The sequence below is a fragment of the Apostichopus japonicus genome, chromosome 20 (assembly GCF_037975245.1).
Source record: "Apostichopus japonicus isolate 1M-3 chromosome 20, ASM3797524v1, whole genome shotgun sequence".
NCBI lineage: Eukaryota > Metazoa > Echinodermata > Holothuroidea > Aspidochirotida > Stichopodidae > Apostichopus > Apostichopus japonicus.
Genome location: NC_092580.1, coordinates 11,556,644 through 11,577,512, shown reverse-complemented (window position 1 = coordinate 11,577,512; position 20,869 = coordinate 11,556,644). Strand labels below are relative to the sequence as shown.

At 37.5% G+C, this 20,869-nt stretch overlaps 1 protein-coding gene across 1 annotated transcript in view; it reads left to right on the top strand.

Annotated features, from left to right (window-relative positions):
• The first annotated feature begins 10,619 nt into the window (after positions 1–10,619).
• LOC139961329 (uncharacterized) overlaps positions 10,620–20,869 on the top strand; it is a 75,114-nt gene continuing 64,864 nt past the window's right edge. The window contains exon 1 of the mRNA XM_071960460.1: positions 10,620–11,119. The gene's annotated coding sequence lies outside the window, so the exon portion shown is untranslated. The remainder of the gene's footprint in view (positions 11,120–20,869) is intronic.

Sequence of the window (20,869 nt, the reverse complement as noted above, 5' to 3'; positions counted from 1 at the left end):
CTTTGTTCAATTGTTTTATTTGAATTTCCTGTTGATTCATATTGCCAGACAGTACGGATGACTCTTGGATACTGGCATAAAACTAACATGGGGATGAAGAGAAAAAAAACACTTGTACCTCGTCGACCCCTCATTCTCCCTCCTATCCTTAAAATTACGAAAACCAATCGTGCTTATACCTCCCCCTTAACTTTAACTTATACCTACAGCTTGACCCTAGGCCCATCCCCCTAGGAGTCAACTAGCTGGGCCTGGGGGAATTTGGAATATGGAATAATGTATTATCATTTTGAAAATTGCTTCAATTGTGACAATTGTCCCTGAGGTTCCAACCATGCTCTCCATGCTACTGTTCCCGCACCCCGCCCCTCCCCACTCCCGCGTCCTGTGCATGCCCCGTTCACAAACAATACGAGCATGTCTGCATGATACAGTGGATACGACTGCAGTATACATGTAGTTCCACCCTCACAGAAGTATGGTAAAGGCATAATCTCAAAACTGTCTGATGTTCTTCACATAATAAATAATGATAATTAGGGAAGAGCACAGAAAATTGTATGGCTTTTTACCCTGTTGAAAGAAGGGAATTTTGTGTAAGCGGCCCTGGTTTTCTAGTATACAAAATCATATATGGGTCGCTTTGGCTTCGTAAAGCTTTCCAGCAGATAATGGAACATGTTTTTCTGTATACAGTAGGCCTATATCCGGCTCTTGATCCACTTATTCCAAAAATATGTCTACAAAATAATCGGAGATTAAGCTGCCATCAAAATGATACTTGCATTTCAATTGACATGGTCAAGGACTGTCTGGTGTAAACCACCAATAACAGATATTAAAACAGGCAGAAGTAGAGATTGGAGAGTAAATGTATATAGGCGGCTCTTCGCAACTTGGAAACCAGGTTACTATGAAATTGAGAGCTTTCATTACATGACCGCTTAGTTCAATATTACATTGACATACATCACTTCCGAGTTAAATACAATGAATAAAAAGAAGAAAAGAAAACGTCCAGAAAAGATATTAAATCGATGATGAAATGAAGACAATTACGCAAGAAATCAACCAACCATGTATCCTATTACAATGACTAATACATCTGTTAGACGCCTAACGAGGTTATTTTTGCCGCCATAGTTTTCAGCTACAACGTAGCACTATATGGAGGCTTCTATGAAAGTAAATGCAAGCCGTCTGCTTATTATATTTTATACAGTAAAATGGTGCTGACCGAGGGTATTTAAACGACTATGAAATCCAGTGATGTATTCAAAATACTTCTTTTTTCATTTTTTCGAGTTCTAATCTCATACTCAGGGCTCATGTTCATACTTCATATAAGGTCAGAACTTGGTAATCAGACCGAGATATTAACACATTTTGGGCCTTCATCATACCCAAATATGGAGACCGTTGATCAATATCGTCCTACAGAATAAGCGCCAATAATTTGGCCGACGAGGTGCCCATTAATACATATATTTCTTGGTAACTCCTACCATCAACCATCACGGGATTGCCCCCCCCCTTAAGAAAAATCTTGCCCCCTAACAATAGATTGCTGGCTACGCCACTGCCCCCCCCCCCCCACACACACCCACGGCACCACCATCACGCATTCGGTATACTTGTTTTAAATGACTGCCTGCGGATTTAACTATATACTGGTTTTTCCCTCAGTGTTTTAGTTATAAGCAGTATTTAGTGATTCACTATTTTCCACTACATTTTCGTCGCTCAGACCTTTTTTGATGGGATACAGGCACAGAGGCAGATCGGAAAATTGCAAATCACATCAATAACCTTTCTTCGTTATTCTGAAAGGAAAGATGACATATAGTCAAGCTCATGTTCACAGATGTTTAGCAACGATATGGCATGGAAGATTTTTTTTTCTAAAAACAAAAGGCTCATTAAAGTTGCTTAATTAGGCAGCTAATTAATCTATTGAAGAGGTTTGATTGCATTTTCTCCAGTAGTCCCTCTTCTTACTAAGGTTAAGTACCAAATTAAATTCCTCGATAATGACTTACGAAATAACTTTGTCCGACTTTTGAAGCCCGCTGAAGAGCACACACAATCGCTTTTTTTCCCTTAACTGGTATATAGTTTATCCTATACCCATCGTATGATATGTATATATACAGCTGAATGTTTAGTCTGTAAATAGCACATGGTTATTTCCATCGCCATTTCCGTTTAGATTCTGAGCTAACCAGGGGCGTAGCCAGGATTTTCAAAGTTGTAGGCACGACTATCTAAGCGGAGCGCCACCATTAGTTGGCGCGGAGCGTACAAGAAAATTGTTGGTTTTACAAACCCCCCAGATGTCCGGAAACGGCCCTTCCCGAGTGTTCATTCTGGTTCCCTGGCCCCTTGCTAACTTGAGACACCTCATTCAATATCACTTTTAAACCCCAAAAAACAAACGAGTTAAATGAGTACGTAGTTCAATACTACACAATGTATTTAAAATAAGCAAGGTACATGTAAAGATAACTTGCCAAAAAAAGTGTAGGCCCGGGCCTATAGTGCTACATACTGGCTACGCCCCTGGAGGTAGCAGAGGAGCAAGTCAATAGGTCGTTCGGGTGTGGGGGGGAGGTAGTGGGGTGGGGATTAGGGGATGGGATGATACCACAATCCCCCTATTTGATGGTCGCCATAGAGGCAAATCCAAACTGGCCCCTTCCTTTATAAAATTCTCGATTATTCCCCACCCCCCCCCCTTTCTCTGCACTCGCATTGTTCCATATTTTCACACCATTGGTACTTTACTCTGTGCTAGTGGAACAAGTAGGAATGAAAACAAAACGATACCATCCTAGAATAAGCCAATACAATGATCATTCCTTTGGTTCATTTTGGGGACTTTGCCCTGGCAAACCTATCAATTTTGCTCACCAATTGCATACCGTTTCCGTAATGGCTCCATAGTTTTACCTCAAAAAACTCTATAACGTTTACATGGAACATGGAACTAAGCAAGAAGTGATTTTGCATTTTTTGTCTGTGAGAATCTAATATATTTGAAAACTAATAGGTATAATTAGTACAACCAGTATAGGCCCCAAATTATTAGCACGCTATAATTGCTAGACGGGCATCAAAAAGTACTTTCCTGGGGGTCTTTACTCTCCAAATTGTTCCGTCAGACATTTTTAAAGGAACATACAAAATGACTGGATGTCTAAGTGAGGAAACTTTCCGTGAAGGTTGTATAATAAAAACAGTTCAAGAATTTTGACCAAAGGTGACCATAATTGAATATCTAGCGTATTTTGGGGCCAATACAGCATACCTTTAAATCCCAAAGAGCGTTTTTTCATATAGCGAGTTATGTTGCTTCTTAGTGTGGTTTACGTTTTTCCAATCTTTTTGAAATATAATCTGTTATCATGTCGTGTCATGTTCTTATATGTTAAGTTTTTACTAAGTAGCCTTAAATCTGTGATACTACTCGATATTTAAATATTTAAAAAAAAATACATTTAATTAGTTAAAGCTAGTCACCTCACTCTTGAAATAAACCTACTAATGACGAAGTAAAAATATTTTGAAATATTTCTGAGAAGTTTTACATTTTTTGATTAATTAAATTGAAACCTAATATTACTTTTATTTGGTACTCTCTAATTAACCTTCATTAATTTAGTGAAACCCAAGTGTTAATTAATATTTATTATTGTTTTATTGTATTCGTACTGCCAGGTTTGACTCTGTCGATAGTATACAACAATTAGGGTGACTTACTCCCCCCCCCCCTTCCACCCCCTCCCCCTGAAAACTCCCTAAAGTGAACTACTCAAGTGACTTATACTTGCATGTTTGCAGTTATCATAATTTTCTTGTGATGTTTTTGGAAGAGTTTAAATGAAACTACTAATGGCCTGTACAAATCACTTGGACTGAAGGTGCTTTAAATGCATTTTATAGATTCGATATGTAAATTAGAGCATGCAGCTTCAGGAGCTGCATTCCCATTGGTTGGGATGTAGAAGGATTAAACTTTCACCCTATTCTGGATTCTATAATTTGGAAATACGATGATGATCCAAACCATTAGCTGTGACATGGTTAGTAAAACATATCAAAATGATTGACAACTTGTTTGTATGCTCTATGGACTTCTGAAAGTGACGAATGTATTATTTAAGTCAATGGAGCAATTCATTGTGCTTCTCCGACAAACCTATCGAGTTTGTTTCTAAGAAGTCCCGCAACCTTCCTATACGTTCTATAGGTTATTTGCTCACTAACTATTTCAGTGAACGCAACGGAGGAAAGGCAACGGCCAGTTTATCTGCACTTGAGGATACACTACTTATGTCCGATTGACGTGGCCCCACCCACGGAGACGATGACTAGGGCACAGGTCTGAGATTGTAGGTTGGGGGGCAGGGATCAGTCAGACATTAGCGGTGTTGAAATTGCTATCTGCCGCAGCACCGCGCCCCGTGTGAAAGTCATTGCTATCACAGTTATGAGAGGAAGGTGTCGGCCTCCTCGGATCCCGGTGTCAGGGGACAAGGAATGCGCAATTTCGCTTAAAGGGGGCTTCGAAAAGGTTATAATTGACACCGAGATCTCATTAATCACATGCGTTACCTGTACTGCAATCGAGATACAGGCCCTCTCCTAATATGCGTTTGGGGTAGACCCAGCCTAGGGAGCCCGACACATAAGGCAGACAGTGCAGGCCGCACCACGTCCGTGTGTTAATCATTGCCCTACCCACCGAATGTTGAGGAGGGGTTGCCGGGGGGGGGGCAAGGAGAGGGACTGTGCCCTCATGTTTGGCCTTTTTCATATCTCAGTAAATTAGACTGATATAGATCGATACCGTGGTAGAAGTGTCGTTTTCTAATCGAGCTTCTATAGAGGACGGACGAATTTTACATCATGGTTTATCTTCAGTAGCAACCCATTAATAGTCTGATAATTTTACGGAAATGTCCTGATTATCGCGAAACCCTGTCATTCTGATTAAATGTTGTTCTTGCCTTGTCCATCCTTCAATGTCATCAATCACGTGATGCTGAATTGTACTACTTTATCAGCTTCGATTGTTACTTTAACCTCGTTAACGCTGATTGAACCTCGATAAGACTGTGCCATTATTATCTGGTCTCATTGAAGAATCTTCCTGTAGATATGTTGCATTACCCATAAGTCACAATACATAATAATATTGTAAATACATACAGAACTTAATGATAATCTTCCATATGTCGTTTCCAAAAAACACTACAATGTTTGTAAGGAACTCTTATTTTGAAAATGTACTCATTAATTCAGTCATTCATTCATTCATTTATTTATTCAGTATTTTGAACTCTATGCTTGTTAATTTCCCATGCTATTGCAGAATGCATGTCATTTTATTTCAAATGAAATTTGATATTATATATATATATATATATATAGCCTATATATATATATAGCCTATATATATAGCCTATATATATATATATAGCCTATATATATATATATATAGCCTATATATATATATAATCGTTGTAAATGCAGAACAGTGAAAAAACTTCCAGCCTCCACTGGGATTCGAACCCGGGCCTCCCGCTTTATACGCGGACACCCTAACCACCCTAACCACTCCAATATATTTTGCTTTATAACCATAATTTGTATACAGGCGTGGTGCCGCCGAACAGAGTTACTTTTAACACCCATTTTCAATGATCTGCTTGACCTCTGTCCCTTCAATCAAATCTGGGATCGAGCGTGTTTCCAATTCAATATATAGAGTATAGGCTAGATCGCTTGCGGTCCAAGTTTATCGTTGAGACAAAGACACGGGAAACGTTGCCAAGCTACACCACCATTTGATTTCTATATATAACAGATGATATGTCAACAAGAAACCGGTTATCTTGAATGAAATTCCTGATGAGTGTTTATAGTATTCCCTGTTGATTGATAATCTTTGCATTTATTGTCTTAAACTTTGATATCCTTTAGGTGTACCCATCCGATAACTGTATGGAGATCATTTTGCGTGGGAATTATATGCTTGTGTGTTTCTTGCTATCGCCTAATTATAACATACGTTATCCTGGTGCTACCACGCTTATCACCAGTTCAATGCTACCATATTTTCCGGCCAAACACGGTCCATTGCTTATAGCTTCCCGTCTGTCGGTAGCGGGCAGCTAGTTACTGCATGTTCAGGTCAAGTTGTCAGTATATTATAGTTCAAGACTTATAGAAAAGCACACAGGATGACAAGATAGAATTGGTCATATATAATGACCAACAAGGCGTCAAGATAGAATTGTTCATAGAATGACCCATACGTGAAATGGACCCCTCTATATATATATAGTTTAGGGTCATGCATTTATATTGATCCAAGTACACTTACAGAAAGGACGTGTACCCTATACCTTATAAGTTAACTGCAAACAATTAAGGTCCTTGTTGACCTTTCTGAAAACCATCCTTACATTACAATATCATCGCTATTGTCATATTATGTATGCTAGTAAATAAAAAAAAATAAAAAAGAAATAATTAACGTCACTCATCACTCAAATTCAACAAACATTTGATCCATAATTGAGATATGTAGGCCTATAGGCATAACGTGTACGTTATCCTTGTATATGCTTCTTAATGTTGGGAAACACGTGATAGGATAAGATGAATCAGCGCCTGTACCCCCCCCCCACCCCCAGGAGAAGGAGAAAGAGAAATTTAAGTAGTATAATAAATTCAGAAGTTTGTCTGATGACAGAGAAAGTTACTTTCTCAGAGATGTTTTTAAGTCTTCAATCTGATAGACGATTTACATTTCTTTTTGGACATTTGTTTTATGCGTACTTTCATATAACTGTTTATAAAGTTTCCATCTTAAAATTAATAATACTTGTAGTGAATCAGTAAACTCGTACTAGTGTTCCACTAGTCTCAACTAGTCTTAACATATATATATATATATATATACATATATATAGCACATAGGATATACATATAGTACATATATATATAAAATATATGTATATATATATATATATATATATATATATATCGACACAATCGAACTAAGCCTTCACAACACACTTCCCTGGATAGAATATTATGGTGACATATATTACCCTAACACTCAACGAAAAAAGTTCAAATATACGGTTTTTATGATCAATTAACACCTGTTTGTGTACTTCGTCTGTTATGCACTTACTAGAGTTGAACACTCGGATGAAGTCCTCAGAGAGAGAGGAAAGTTAGCAAGCGCATGTACTTAGAGTTGCATAGTTTTGTTTATTTTAGTTTTGGATAGTCCATTTTCGTCTTTGAATATTTATGACTTAATTTGCATATTATCTTCGGTGTTTGTTGCACTGTCCACTTTATCATCTCAGGTATGCTTATTGTAAGGATATATCCGATAGAAAGTGCATTTCCATGAATACAAAAGAGCCCCGTTCTTTGCAGAAAGAAGGATAGTTTCCTATGGATATTTCCATAACTGGGTGGACTCGCATTCTTTGAGCTGTATATTTTGTTACGGTGTGATAATATCAATTATCATGTTTAGGCAGTCGTGTGTTGGTCTTCTAACTCTGATGGCATAGACGTCACTTCTCTGTTTATCTTTAACCGTCCAAAGATTGAACCGATTAACCGGTTTTGACGGTTACCGATGTACTGTTTATTTTGTTACATTGATTTCAATTGTCCAATTCCTGTACACGATAAACCCTTTATTTATAGAGCTTTCTTGGACCAAGGAATTTGTCGGTTTTTTGGACAATGAACACGTTTATACCTATGGTTCAAAACAATGCTCCATCTTGCAACTGGCCTAGTATTTGGAAAATGGTGTTTCTCCTCATATGTCATAACTTAAAAGTTTTTAATTGGAGAATAACTCACGGGGCAATGTGCCAGGCAAAGAAACTGCACAAGTGGGGAATTGGAGATGTTCCTTTAGCAAGAACCCAGAGACTATTCGGCACGTGTTTTGCGGGCAATGCACACACATATAGCAAGAGTCGGTTTATAAAATTTTCGAGAGGGAAGTTGGCAGGACTGTGTTACCTACTTGTGATGCATATTTACGTGGGGTTGCAAAGGGTGGAATACATAGGGTACCATGGGAAAGACTTGTCTGTGGTTTTAGTATTGTACAGAAAAACTTAGTTTGGAATAGAAGGTGTCGACTTGTTTTTGATAAGAGAATAATTGATAAGAAAGAGGTGGTCAAAATTGATTAAAAGATACATACAAGAACGCATTGAAAAATTGATTTAAGTAGATTTATGAAAACTTGGATTCATGGTTCGTCATTCTGTGAGATGGTGAACGGGGAAGCAAAACTTAAGTTACCCCATTGTTAGAGTGTATATCAACTTATTATGTCAATTTAAGCTTTTTAAATATAAGTATTTTTTATTTCGTTCTTTTGGTATAATCCTGTATTAATTAATAGGTTTCTGGTCGTTTTGTAAAGCGAAAAGTTTGTAAAGTCTGTAAACATTTTATTGTGAAGTTTGTAAAATGGAAAGTGAATAGTTTTGTAAAATGAAAATAAACCGGAAGAATTGTAACCGGTCTTGCCACCTTCGATTTTATTTACTAGGTGTAATTTGGATAGCTTTCACACGAATACTAGATACTTAGATAAACCTATGTTATCGCTTAACGGTTTACCAAATTTATCGTGGAAATTGCTTTTTGCTGTCATATATCCAACTGAACGGGAACAGTTGTATTTTAAATGGCAAACAGTGCTTGGTTCTCTCGTTTTACCACCTTATCCAGCCCCCCCCCCTCCCCCGCCCCTGCCCCGCCCGTCCGCCCGCCCACACATCCCGCGTCTATGCTGTACCTTGTGTCCGCTCCAGATTCCATGAATGGTCAAACTTCAATGCAGTTGAGAGGAACATAGAGTGAAAGAAGACAAAAAAAAAAACTGACCGAGATTATTCGGCCGTTAAATTTGTGCATATATGTAGGCAATGACTAAAATGAACACATATAAAAATATACAAGAATATTAATTCTTTATTTAACGATGGACACCATTTCGCGGTGGTATATATAAAGTGGACTAATGAAATTATCGCTACAAGAATGATAAAATCGCGATATATTTTTGTTAAAGAAAATCTATATCAAACAACTTTAAAAATCCGATATCGAAGATAAAAGCTCCCAAATCTAATAACGCATGGAATCGGGAATTCCCATAAAACAACATATAAATGCTTAGTCTTCACGAATAACCGACATCAATTTATTTATTTTCCATTTCTTATTGGTTAATAGTCTTGTTGCCAGACAACGTGATTCAACTATTAGCTTAAAACGATGCTGTTATTTCTTGCAAATTAATGTATGGAATAACAGGGTTTGCCCTAGTGGTCTCGCACCACAATTAATTGTTCCATTGGCTTACACACTAAACTCGTCACTTTCAAGACTTGCCAAAGCACAGATAGAAGTTTTCAACTTGTGTATCCTACCCACCACATGATAGCTGAGATCCGTTGGCCCATCATGGCACTTGCAAACTTTCACATCATGACCTTTAAGATTTTGCTCTAGAAGAGGAGCAAATTTGGTATATATGAATCCCAGTAATATCAACATTTAACCTAAGATTTTATAAGATGGTTTATATCACCTTCGATCCTCCCTATTTTGCACACCATCTGTTCTTTTAAATATGCTCTTTCATATAAAAAAAAACAGAACAAACAATGGCAATAATTGCTAACATGCTTAAACAAGCTTTACCTTATAGGTACTTTTACCCCTTTCCTCTGACAATGGTTAACCTTTCGAGCGGATGTACACTAATCGTGGTGCAGTACCTAGTGTAATATAGCCATGCATGGTAGTATCGAACTTCTATGAAACTCATTACGGCGACATCGGTGGTGTATAATACTGAATTACACATGAGAGTGAAAGGGGTAAATAGCAAGGAGAAATACAATATTGGCACAGCATTTTATTTTGGGAAAATCGTATGAGCATGATGGTAAGAGTTTTTTCTTGGGGTCTAACATTACTTTTTAAGGGTTAGGGGAGGGGTTAGGGGAGGGGTTAAGGGGATGTGGTCGTTAGTTACCATATGGCAAGGAGACATCGTTGCAACAGCCCGATATTTCTGTTGCATCAAAATGTTTCAATTACTTGGATCCTGTACATTATATCCTACATATATGAGTAAGTGTCAATGCATATTCCATATACTGGGTATGGTAATTCAATTTACACATATACATTGTACCTATTCACTTTCCTTAAAAATAATAATCACGCGTTATGTCCGTGATTTGAGAGACTTTGAGAGACTTTGTAGTTGACTTAGGCTATATACGCGCCTTCTGTTTGAAGACATGTGACTTCTGATTTGCTTGCTAATTCTTTTCACCTTTTATATCAATTGCTAGATAGTTCAACTTAAACCTGCCCAGAAAACAGAATTGTTTTCACAGGTCAATTCAAATTACTGGTTACCGTAGCTACGAACCTTGTTCTGAATATTCATGAAGTAATCATGAGCAATCCATGACAAACCACCATCTTATAACTTCCTGAGTATCCTTAATCGTTTTTCTCTTTACGATCTGTCTGGGTCATTCAGGGCAAGTGTATATATCTTCCTTTTCTTTTTTTTCGATCGAAAATTTGCAGAAGAAAAAAAAATCATAGCGGGTTAACCGATGGGCTGCTATTTGACGCCTTTGTAGTGGTAGTGGGTAGATATCTTATGAATGCTCCTTGAGGAAATTTGATATATACGCTATAAACCTATTCTGCGAAACATTTGTCGAGAGTGTCATTATCTCCGACTAGGTTTCGGTATTGAATAGCATTTTTAAGGCTGTCGAGAAAGAAAATTTCAGCAAATTATTTCCTGCACTTGTGAAATTTTTGATTAGCTTCCGGTGACAGGGGAGAATAAAACTGTGTTTATGGGCATGCTATGATATTTGATTTTTACCGTCGGATGATCAATATTTCTTATCGAGACCACGACTGGGATTTATCCTGGAGTATAAGTTATTGACCAATTTCCCAACAATTGGATTACATTTTGACGATTGAGAGTTTTATTCTAAAAGGACTTTTCTTTTTGGTAAGTTTTTAATAACTTTTTTTTTTAAGTGATTCTGCATGGCCACGCCACTTTTAATATCAATTCATTCGCTTGTATATTCAGCAGACGGTGGAAGTTTCCGTTAGCCGGTTTCTGTTAGCCGGTTTCTGTGTTGGCTATCATCCAACATATAGGCTTATATAGGCCTATCTATAGATATAAAAGTGTGGTAATGTAGGCTATATATATTTAAACAGGTAGCATGTTCGGTAGGCTGTATGAGGCAATTTGGGTGCAAAGTAAAGAAAGTAGATAGGAATGTACAAAGCCCGAAATTTATTTATTGATTATGTTATGTGTTTTATACAAATCTATTTGGTTCAGTGAGAAAGGTTGCTATATTAAGGTCGAGCTACGTTGAGTCTTAAAAATCTCTGCATGTGAAAAAAATTCATTGCGTCAATTAGCGATTATTTCCCCCTTTATTCGCGGTCTTCAACTTTTTTTTTTTAATTTTTGACATCAAAGTCAATGAACCTGCGTAACCAACATTTACAGAATCTTTTCATCAACACTTTATCCTGAAATGCAGCATAACTTCTGTGGCGGCAATTATGGGTTAAGAACATTTTTTGAGGGGTGGGCGGAACAATGGTTGCGGGTGGGGAGGGGGAGGGTGGTATCCATAGGGTTGAGATTTTGCGCCTCTTTTTATATGCTGCTGATAAGTAGACCTATATCGTGTACCTATATGCGTTTTTGTGCGTATTACATTTGAGAAAGTGATTTGGGAAATGTTGAGTTGGTAATATTCTAGTTGAACTAAATCTTGTTGAAATAGACTAGCTATACACCGGGAAGTGTTTTATAGGGCCATGCATGTTACACGTTACCGTGATGGCCAAGGGGGCATACAAAACCTTGGGGCGCGGGGTCAAAAAGTCGGTAAGTATAGGCCTTATGTTAATTGTACAGAAAGGCCGGCCGGCATAATCGTTCCTGGAAACCGAACTGACTGAATGGGTCGGTGAATTCGATCTGGTATTAAACGCGTTATATCATTAAACAATTAAACTCGCTCAATATATATATATATATATATATATATATATATATATATATATATATATATATATACATACATCATTATAGCATTATATAAAGTATCCTATAGCATCAAGAAATGCTATGAAATGAAGTGAAGAAAAGATGCTTTGAGAGGTTATTCCCGAATAATTTATAGCTCTGTGTAAAGAGTAAAGACTGTATAGCTATGCGTCTAATCTGGTTATATACATTATACATCACACGAATTGTGTAACATGCAACTTGCTTTTATTTGATCCAGATCAGATCCGCGACCTCTAACCTTAGTTCGGTGAGATATATGATGGTTTGATGAAATTCGATCAGGGTGTACTACTAACGAGAGATACCGTGATAGACTATATAGTTTTATTGTACGTTTGAAGCCATGTTTTAATGAGTACACACAGTGTAGAACAAACGTGCAAGATACCGTACTTTGTAACGAGATCCCGTGACTACCGTTTATACGGCCAATTATCTGAAGTCGTAACCATGGACTTTGTTACAAACAGAATACATATATGAATAAGGAAACACTCTTATCCGACAACACTCCCTGCACTGTTGCGTATTATAAGCAAGTATAGACAGTAAGGGTTAAAGGGGAAGGTGTAAGCAAGTCTTATACGGCCTGTTCTTAAGTACGGTAATTAATGATGTTTTGAAAATCAAGAACAGGTAAAAAATTATTGTCATATAACGGAAAATAGCTGATGCAAGAAGTTATTATTCAGGCTTTTCAACTATATTGTGCGAGAATATCGAAAGTGCGGGCGCAGGGAGTGATTCCAATCTTTTGTGGCCATTGTTGTAAATGACGTCATGGTTACATCAGCAATGAACTCCAAAGATCACACTTAAACGCTACCATACAACGACTCCCTTAATGTGCCAGTGTGTAATTGACCTCATTATCGGGTCACCGACTCTTGGTAGAAAAAGTATCAAAGGGTAATCGCCTTCAAGTTATCGCCAATGCACCGGTACAGGTCACAGTGAGATGCCGGTCGTTTCCTTGGTCAGATTGATCTATTGGGCTTCCCCTTTTCCTTTTCGTTTCTTCAAGTGGAAATGGTTGGCCTGCCATAACTTGAAAGTAGGTCTAACACATGTATGAAATTATCTCTGTATATAGTACGGTCACTTAATCCCGCCGAATGAGGGCAAATGTGTGGTCATATTTCTGTTTTACAGCTGGTTCTATATTTGTGTATATAAGCCAATAACGTTACATCACCTGGACGCTCCATTAGTACGGTGTATTGTACCACTAGGTATAGTGTTAATTTGTATATTACTAGTGTTACATGCAAGCTAAATAGCTATAAAGCAACAATAGACCTTGTATATCATGTGCCAATCATGCGCCAACACTCTCGCAATAGATGCATATAGGTGTACATAGAAACTAATTAATATTACTTTTAATCATCGGGACGGATTCGTAGCCTGTGGAGCCACTGTCGTCTTCAAATGTTTGTAATACCCATTTGAGTGAAAACAACCCACATATAGCCTATAGAACCCTAATCCAAGACCCAGTTACCAAAAAGCAACCTAACCTTGACGAAAAGCTGTTTAGAGCTAAATCTAATAAAGGTTCCACCATTTCCCTCCACAGTGTATCATTAAAAATCGGCATCTTTACAATGCTCACAAAATATAACAGCTAAAGAGAACGCATTGGGTAAGTTTCGTGAATCTCTTAGTATCTCTTCAGGTTGTATAGCAAGTATTGCGTTTATGCGTGTGGTACACGCTGGGCACGCATTCAACCAAAACACGTCAATCGGTCATCTATTCGTCCCTCCGTCTCTTCGTCCCTACGTCTATCCATCCCTCCATCCGTCCATCCGTCCGTCCGTCTATCCATCCATTTCTGACTTTATTTGACTCTATGGCTCTGTCTGTCTGTCTGTCTATATATGCAGTCACTATACACATGTGTTGTCTGATGCACATTAATGATGCTCAACATAATGTATACATTATGTTGATCTCAGTAGAATATGTTTGATATCTGATAACCTGTTCAACATCATAATAATAGCCCGGATAAACACATTTTACCCTAATCTGTTTACACTTTACGTAGACTAATGTACTTTCGAGGCAGTTATTATGTCCGCTGAACTTCAAGTACTCAATCCACTCAAAACGGTGTACTTTTCTATGTACATATAAAGGCATGCATACTATACCGTAATGAGTAGGCCTACATAAAATATGGTGCATATGATAACACTAACATATGGCTGTTATAACCATCTCGTCTGTGAAAGACCTTCAACCAAAGATCAACTTTACAGTCTCCTTAACAACGCCAGTTCCTTTCCTGTTCTTCATGTTTTGATCAAAATTGCAGAAGAAACTGTCAATATTCGGTGACGAGAGAAATTGCTAAAAACAATAAAGCGAGAATTGTAAAACAAGATGTGTCGAATCATCGTGGCCTCTTGACCATACAGTTTAACACGTGCTAACGTTTGCACAACTTGTATTTCTATTATACCAAATACTAGCCCTGACTGTATTTTACTTAAGTTTTGTATCAACGTTTGCAACCAGTGCTTGTTAATTAAAAAACCATGCATTTGGGTATACCCGCCGATTTGTTAAAGATTTAACAATCAATCTGTCAGCATATAACAACTTTGGTTGGAAAGGTGGCAGTACTCACGGCAATTGAGTCTTCCAGAATTAGTAGATTTCCATGAGTATACTGATAGCATCGATTTGTCAGTATCCACAGATGTATCGTAGAATAGGAAAGAATGTAACAAAACTGTATATAGAGAAGGAGACAAAAGTGCGTTATTCTGAAAGGCTGAGCTTATGTACATACATATATATATATATATATATATATATATATATATATATATATATATATATATATATATATATATATATATATATATTAGAATTAGAATTAGAATGAGAAAGCAGACATATCACACGGACACGTGATAGGTGCAAAAAGTTACTGTGTGGGCAAACTATGGCAACTGTACAATTGATATGTAATATTCAGGAAACTTCCAACTGAATGTCAAGGTCGTCACAATACTGTCCGAACAACGGTTAAGGAGTCATATATAAGTTTACATATATAAGGTGATTAGAAAGGTTTGGTCAGCTATTGAGAGCTGTCATTATGGTCTTTATATGTATAACGTTAAGAAAACTTGAGTGTAATAGGATATAGAAGCACGCCGTGCAATGTGTAGAAAAGAAGCTCGCCTATACATTCAAATCTGACTCGGAGGATGTTTCTTTGGTCTCCGGCATGGCAGTACCAATGATGATGAGATACTCATATTGTTACTCGTCATTGTTATATCATACTATATAACATATATACTGATATATGTATATCGACATTCCCATATAACACTTGTCATATATTAGTTTGCGATATACTCCTCTGTGGATGATTGATTTCTTCATAATGAAAGGAACCGAAGGTTTTTTATTTTGTTTAACTCAATTACAATGATGACGACATCACGAACGATGCTGTTGCCAGATGCATTCTTTGCACCAAATTTGCATATTCACAATATGGAATAATCTATATACATGGACAATGGCTATGACCGTATACAGGTGCAGTAAAGAAAGTCCAGCAATACTTCTTTAAAGAATATTTGGTACAACCGTGGAAAAGAAAGTATCATGCTTTTCGATCCTGGAATGAACTTTTTACCCCTCGTATTTCAAACCATATTTATACAGGTTTAAAACATCATAATTTTGCGTATTAACACTTGTTTCATTGACAATTTCCTGTCCATGTTTTCTTTATTAGCAATTAACGTAACATAATAAGCCCGACTAAAACAGACATTAGAAAGGGGACTGTTTGAAGGGGAAAAAAACTGATCAGGTACTGCCAAGAGACATATCAAGATATGTTTTGAGCAAATCAGAATTTGTTTATTATCAACTGGAAGTAACTTATATACATCACGTGCTATCTCGATTTAGTCTACTCGTTGTCCTTAAAAACACGAACAAGCTTTGACGGTGAGAAACTCATGCTGTGCGGTATTACGTACAAACTTACCGTGTATTGTCAAATGATGAGTATTAAATACGTCTAGACTATACCAAAAAAAAAAAGAAAAAAAAAAAGGTTTTTATTATCACCCTATAGGTTCATATTACGTGTCATATACCTATTAGACATACCTGCAGAAATAGCAGACATTTTTGGCATTGATCCGCAAAATTCGTCACAACATGACTCCAAAGATTCTTTTCTCATTAAAGGAAGAATGACGGAATTGATAACGCGGAAAATATTGAAATATATGCTTTATAATACGTAATTTAAGCCGGTATATATGGAGTTTCTTCAGACCGCTATTTAAAGGGAATTGGTCAATTAATATCCATATTTCCTAAAATACTCCTTATTTATATGGACTTGTTTGCCAAATACTAAAGAATTGCATATTGTCCGAAGTATAGTGACCAAAGTCATGACTTATTTCACTAGTCGGAGCCAAATGGGGCTTGTCGATTGCTAAATGAAAACAGCATGCAGTGAATATATGGTATACTGGTACAATATATGGTATACTAGGGATAGAAGGGGCGCTGGTGATGGCGTCGAGAGGTTTCACACGAATTTTTGCCATATAGAAACTCATTCGAAATCGGGGGGGGGGGGACTGAACCTAGCCCCTCTCCTGCCCATATATTTCTTCCATTGTTGTCCATTCCTAACCCATCGATGCCAGAAAAGAAAGGCGAATGAAAAAAAAAACTTATATATGTTTGATCTGTAGGCATATCAACGTGGGTTTAGACCATACACTATAGTGAAAGTGGGAGATAAGTGGTTTTGTCATATGACAGCTATAAATGTACGTTAATGACGTGCTAATGAGACATACTCATAGCAACCACCCCCCCACCTCCATTTCTGTAAAGTATGTACGTCATAGCCTATACATGTTAACATGTTTACATTGGAATATTATTTATCATGGATTATGCGGTACGTACCAGACAGGAAATCTAATGGATTTAACTGAACGACGGTCAAGTACGTGTAACTACAGATCAGATTAAAATAGAAAGATATTCGAGACGCTACGTGATTTTAATCATGGCACTACAGGTATCATGCACTATATATATATATATATATATATATATATATATATGCAGGCGCGTATCCAGGATTTTCTAACCCGGGGGGCGCGAATTACTATCTAAGCGGAGCGCCACCATCGGTTGGCGCGGAGCGTACAAGAAAATTTTTGGTTTTGATACCCCCCAGATCACCGGAAATGGCACTTCTCGGGCTTGAAAATGAGCAACCAGATGTAGACTTTTGCCTGAGAACCAAGTATTTCCCAAAAGTTTTTTTTCCATCCATAACCTTTTTGAAGATTGTCACCAGTCACACATCATGTTCGACCTGATTGCATGTCCTATGGATCATTGCTTTTGTAGGTGATTCTACGTCACGGCCCACAATATTCGAAAGCCCCACTTTTCAAGGTTTTAAGCCCATTATTTGTTGAGAATTTGAAAATTCCCATTTCTCGTGAATAAAATCACTTGAAAACATACCCATAATGTTGCAGAAAATTCAATCTATGGATAACCAATATAGAAAAACCTCCTTGAACCCCTAACAGACAGGTCAAAATTGCACGAGTAGAGGAAAGTATGATGAATAATGTTGGTGAGGAAATTTTCGAAAATTCCGACACAGTTAATTTATTGGTGTAGAAATATTGCAACCTCTTATAATGGCTATTGTAAAACTTGGTTGAAGGAACAGAAAAATAGCAGATATTTCCGATATCAGGTATATCGAAACCGAACACTACACACATAGGCGTAGGTCCCGTAGGAGGCGGGGGCTGCAGCCCCCCCCCCCCCCCCGCAACCAAATTTTTTTCCAATTTTTTTCGGACACCTACTGAAAGAAAAATAAATAGCAATGAATAGCTTAAAAATAATCTCCGTGGTAATTAAAATAAAGTTCTAAGCTTGGCCGACATTACTACTGTAAAAGAGAGTTTTGACATAAATGGATCTGTATGCTTTTCTCCATCTACATAAGACATTTGGTTGTTTACATTAGCATTTGGCGGTATACTGTGCAACTTTGACGGACCGTGCGGTACACGATGCCATGCAATATAATGATCGATGTTTGCTTATATGATATTGGCATCGATATGTTGAACGCGCGCTTCGCGCGCGAAAAATTTTGGCTTTTTTTTTCGGGCAAGTCATTACAGCCCCCAAATCCAATTGGGCTCCTACGCCTTTGACTACACACATAGACAGTTTCTGAGGCTGTTCATCGTGGAAAATGCATTTCAATGCTCACTGATATGATGTTATATCTGCTCTTTGCTTTACAAATTCGAACAGGCGTGTAGCGAGTAATTGCCTGTAGGCAAACTATCTAAGCGAAGCGCCACCATGAGTTGGCGCGAAGCGTACAAGAAAAATTTTGGCCGAAAATGCCTCCTTGATCGCTGGAAATGACACTTCCCAGGCCTTGTAAGTTGCATTTAAGCAATGTCTATTTTGAAATTACTAGCGATGTCATAAAGAAAATTTGCTCGGGGAGGGGGGGCGGTCGCCCCCTTCCCGAAATGTTCCCCGACGACTCGGTCGAGTTCAAGACCAGCCACAGTTGGTTCCATATAGCACAATTCTACAATTGTTTAAGGCGTCCATACACACACACGCGTTATGATAGACCATATATAGTATTTATATAGCTACATTAGTGAGAGAGGAAAAATGGAAACGTCAAAAATGGAGTTGTCGATGTAAAGGGTAGGGTGAGGTGCACACCCCTTCCGTAATCCTTGATCTGTCACTGGCTACCTGTGTATATAATAGGGATCAGCGCTTTAACTATGACTGTTCCTCTTTCTCTTCCCGAGGTCTTGGCTATCTTCTACTCCCTCCTTTCTCCTTTTTCCCTCTTTTTTTCTTTTTCTTTTCCCCTCCTTCGTCTCCTCCTTTTCTTTTTTCCCCCTCCTTTTCCCTTTTTTCTTCTCTTTTTTTCTCTCCTCTTTTCCTTACCCGGGGGGCGCGCGCCCCCAACGCCCCCCCCTGGATACGCACCTGATATGTAGGGGAGAGTGGGGATGAAAGTCACTAGGGTTGGTTGTCACAAATGCGATTACAGGAAAACTACAAATGATATGGCAGGAGCGATGGTGGATTATTTTACCACTGGGGTAACTCGTTGATATGAAACAAAAACCCAGCCATCACGAACATGCGAAATGATGTTTCGAGATCATCAAAAATTTCAGCCCTAAAAAACACAGATTTGCCCTGCTTCGAAAAAAGTATAACAATGGTTTCTTCAATGATACTGGATGTGAAACCTATTGCATAATTACGTTAAAAGTGTCTTGAAACTACACCTTATTAGTCGAGCTTGTGACATGTAGTGATTCTGCGTATTAGGTACCAACTATATAAAAAGTGTGTCGGGGAAGGTTGTCACATTGTGTATGCAGCTGTGACAACCTGCCCCGCGGGTGTGACAACCTGCCCCAAATCAATACTACAAATGTAGGACATGGTTTTAGGCATAGGCTAGGTCCATATGCTGATTTCCCATCGCCATCCCCAGTATAGGCCCAAACTCATGCCATGTGACAACCTGCCTCAAGCACGGGGCAGGTTGTCACAACAATTTTTTGAAGAAAATTGACCCGTATTTCAGAATTACAATCACTTATGCCCCGACAATTGTGTTGAAAAGTAAGTTCCCATCATGGTGTATTTGAAGGTATATTTCGATCTGGCATACCATCTGTAAACTTGGAGTTATAACCAAAAACAATTTTTTTGTGACTTTCATCCCCCTTCTCCCCTATATATATATATATATTTATATATATATATATATATATAAATATATATATATATATATATACCCTATATATACCCTATATATATGCGTGAAAATGCAGAACTTTGCACTGTTGAAACAATGAAAAAGCTTCGCACTAACACCGTATGAAAAGTGCACGTTGCCCATGCAGGAGACACAATAAAACTCGCGAACAGGTTAAATGTAAGTTTTTTTAACCATACGCGTTACTGTGCCAACGTTAAAATATGGTAGGTCTAAATTTATATTGTTGTCTGTTAACTCACAGCAGAAAATCTCATTTCTACGGGTTCCTTATGTTAAATGATGTAAGACCAAAGTTTCGCAATCGACAAGAATTAGAAAACAGACATATACACTGGCACGTGATAGGTGCAAAAAGTTACTTGTGTGGGCAAGAGATGACACACTATGGTAACTGTACAATTGATATGTAATATTTTTCAGGAAACTTCGAACTGAATGTCAGGGTCGTCACAATACTGTCCGAACAACGGTTAACAAGTATTATATAAGTTTACATATATATAAGGTAATTAGAAAGGTTTGGTCAGCTATTGTATTTATATATATATATATATATATATATATATATATATATATATATATATATACATATACATATACATATATATATATATATATATATATATATATATATATATATATATATATATATATATATATATATATATATATATATATATATATATATATATATATATGCATATAGTTCATTAACTTGGAACCCATTGCAGTTCGTCAAGGGTCACAGTTAGTTACCAGGTGTTTCCGGATATATA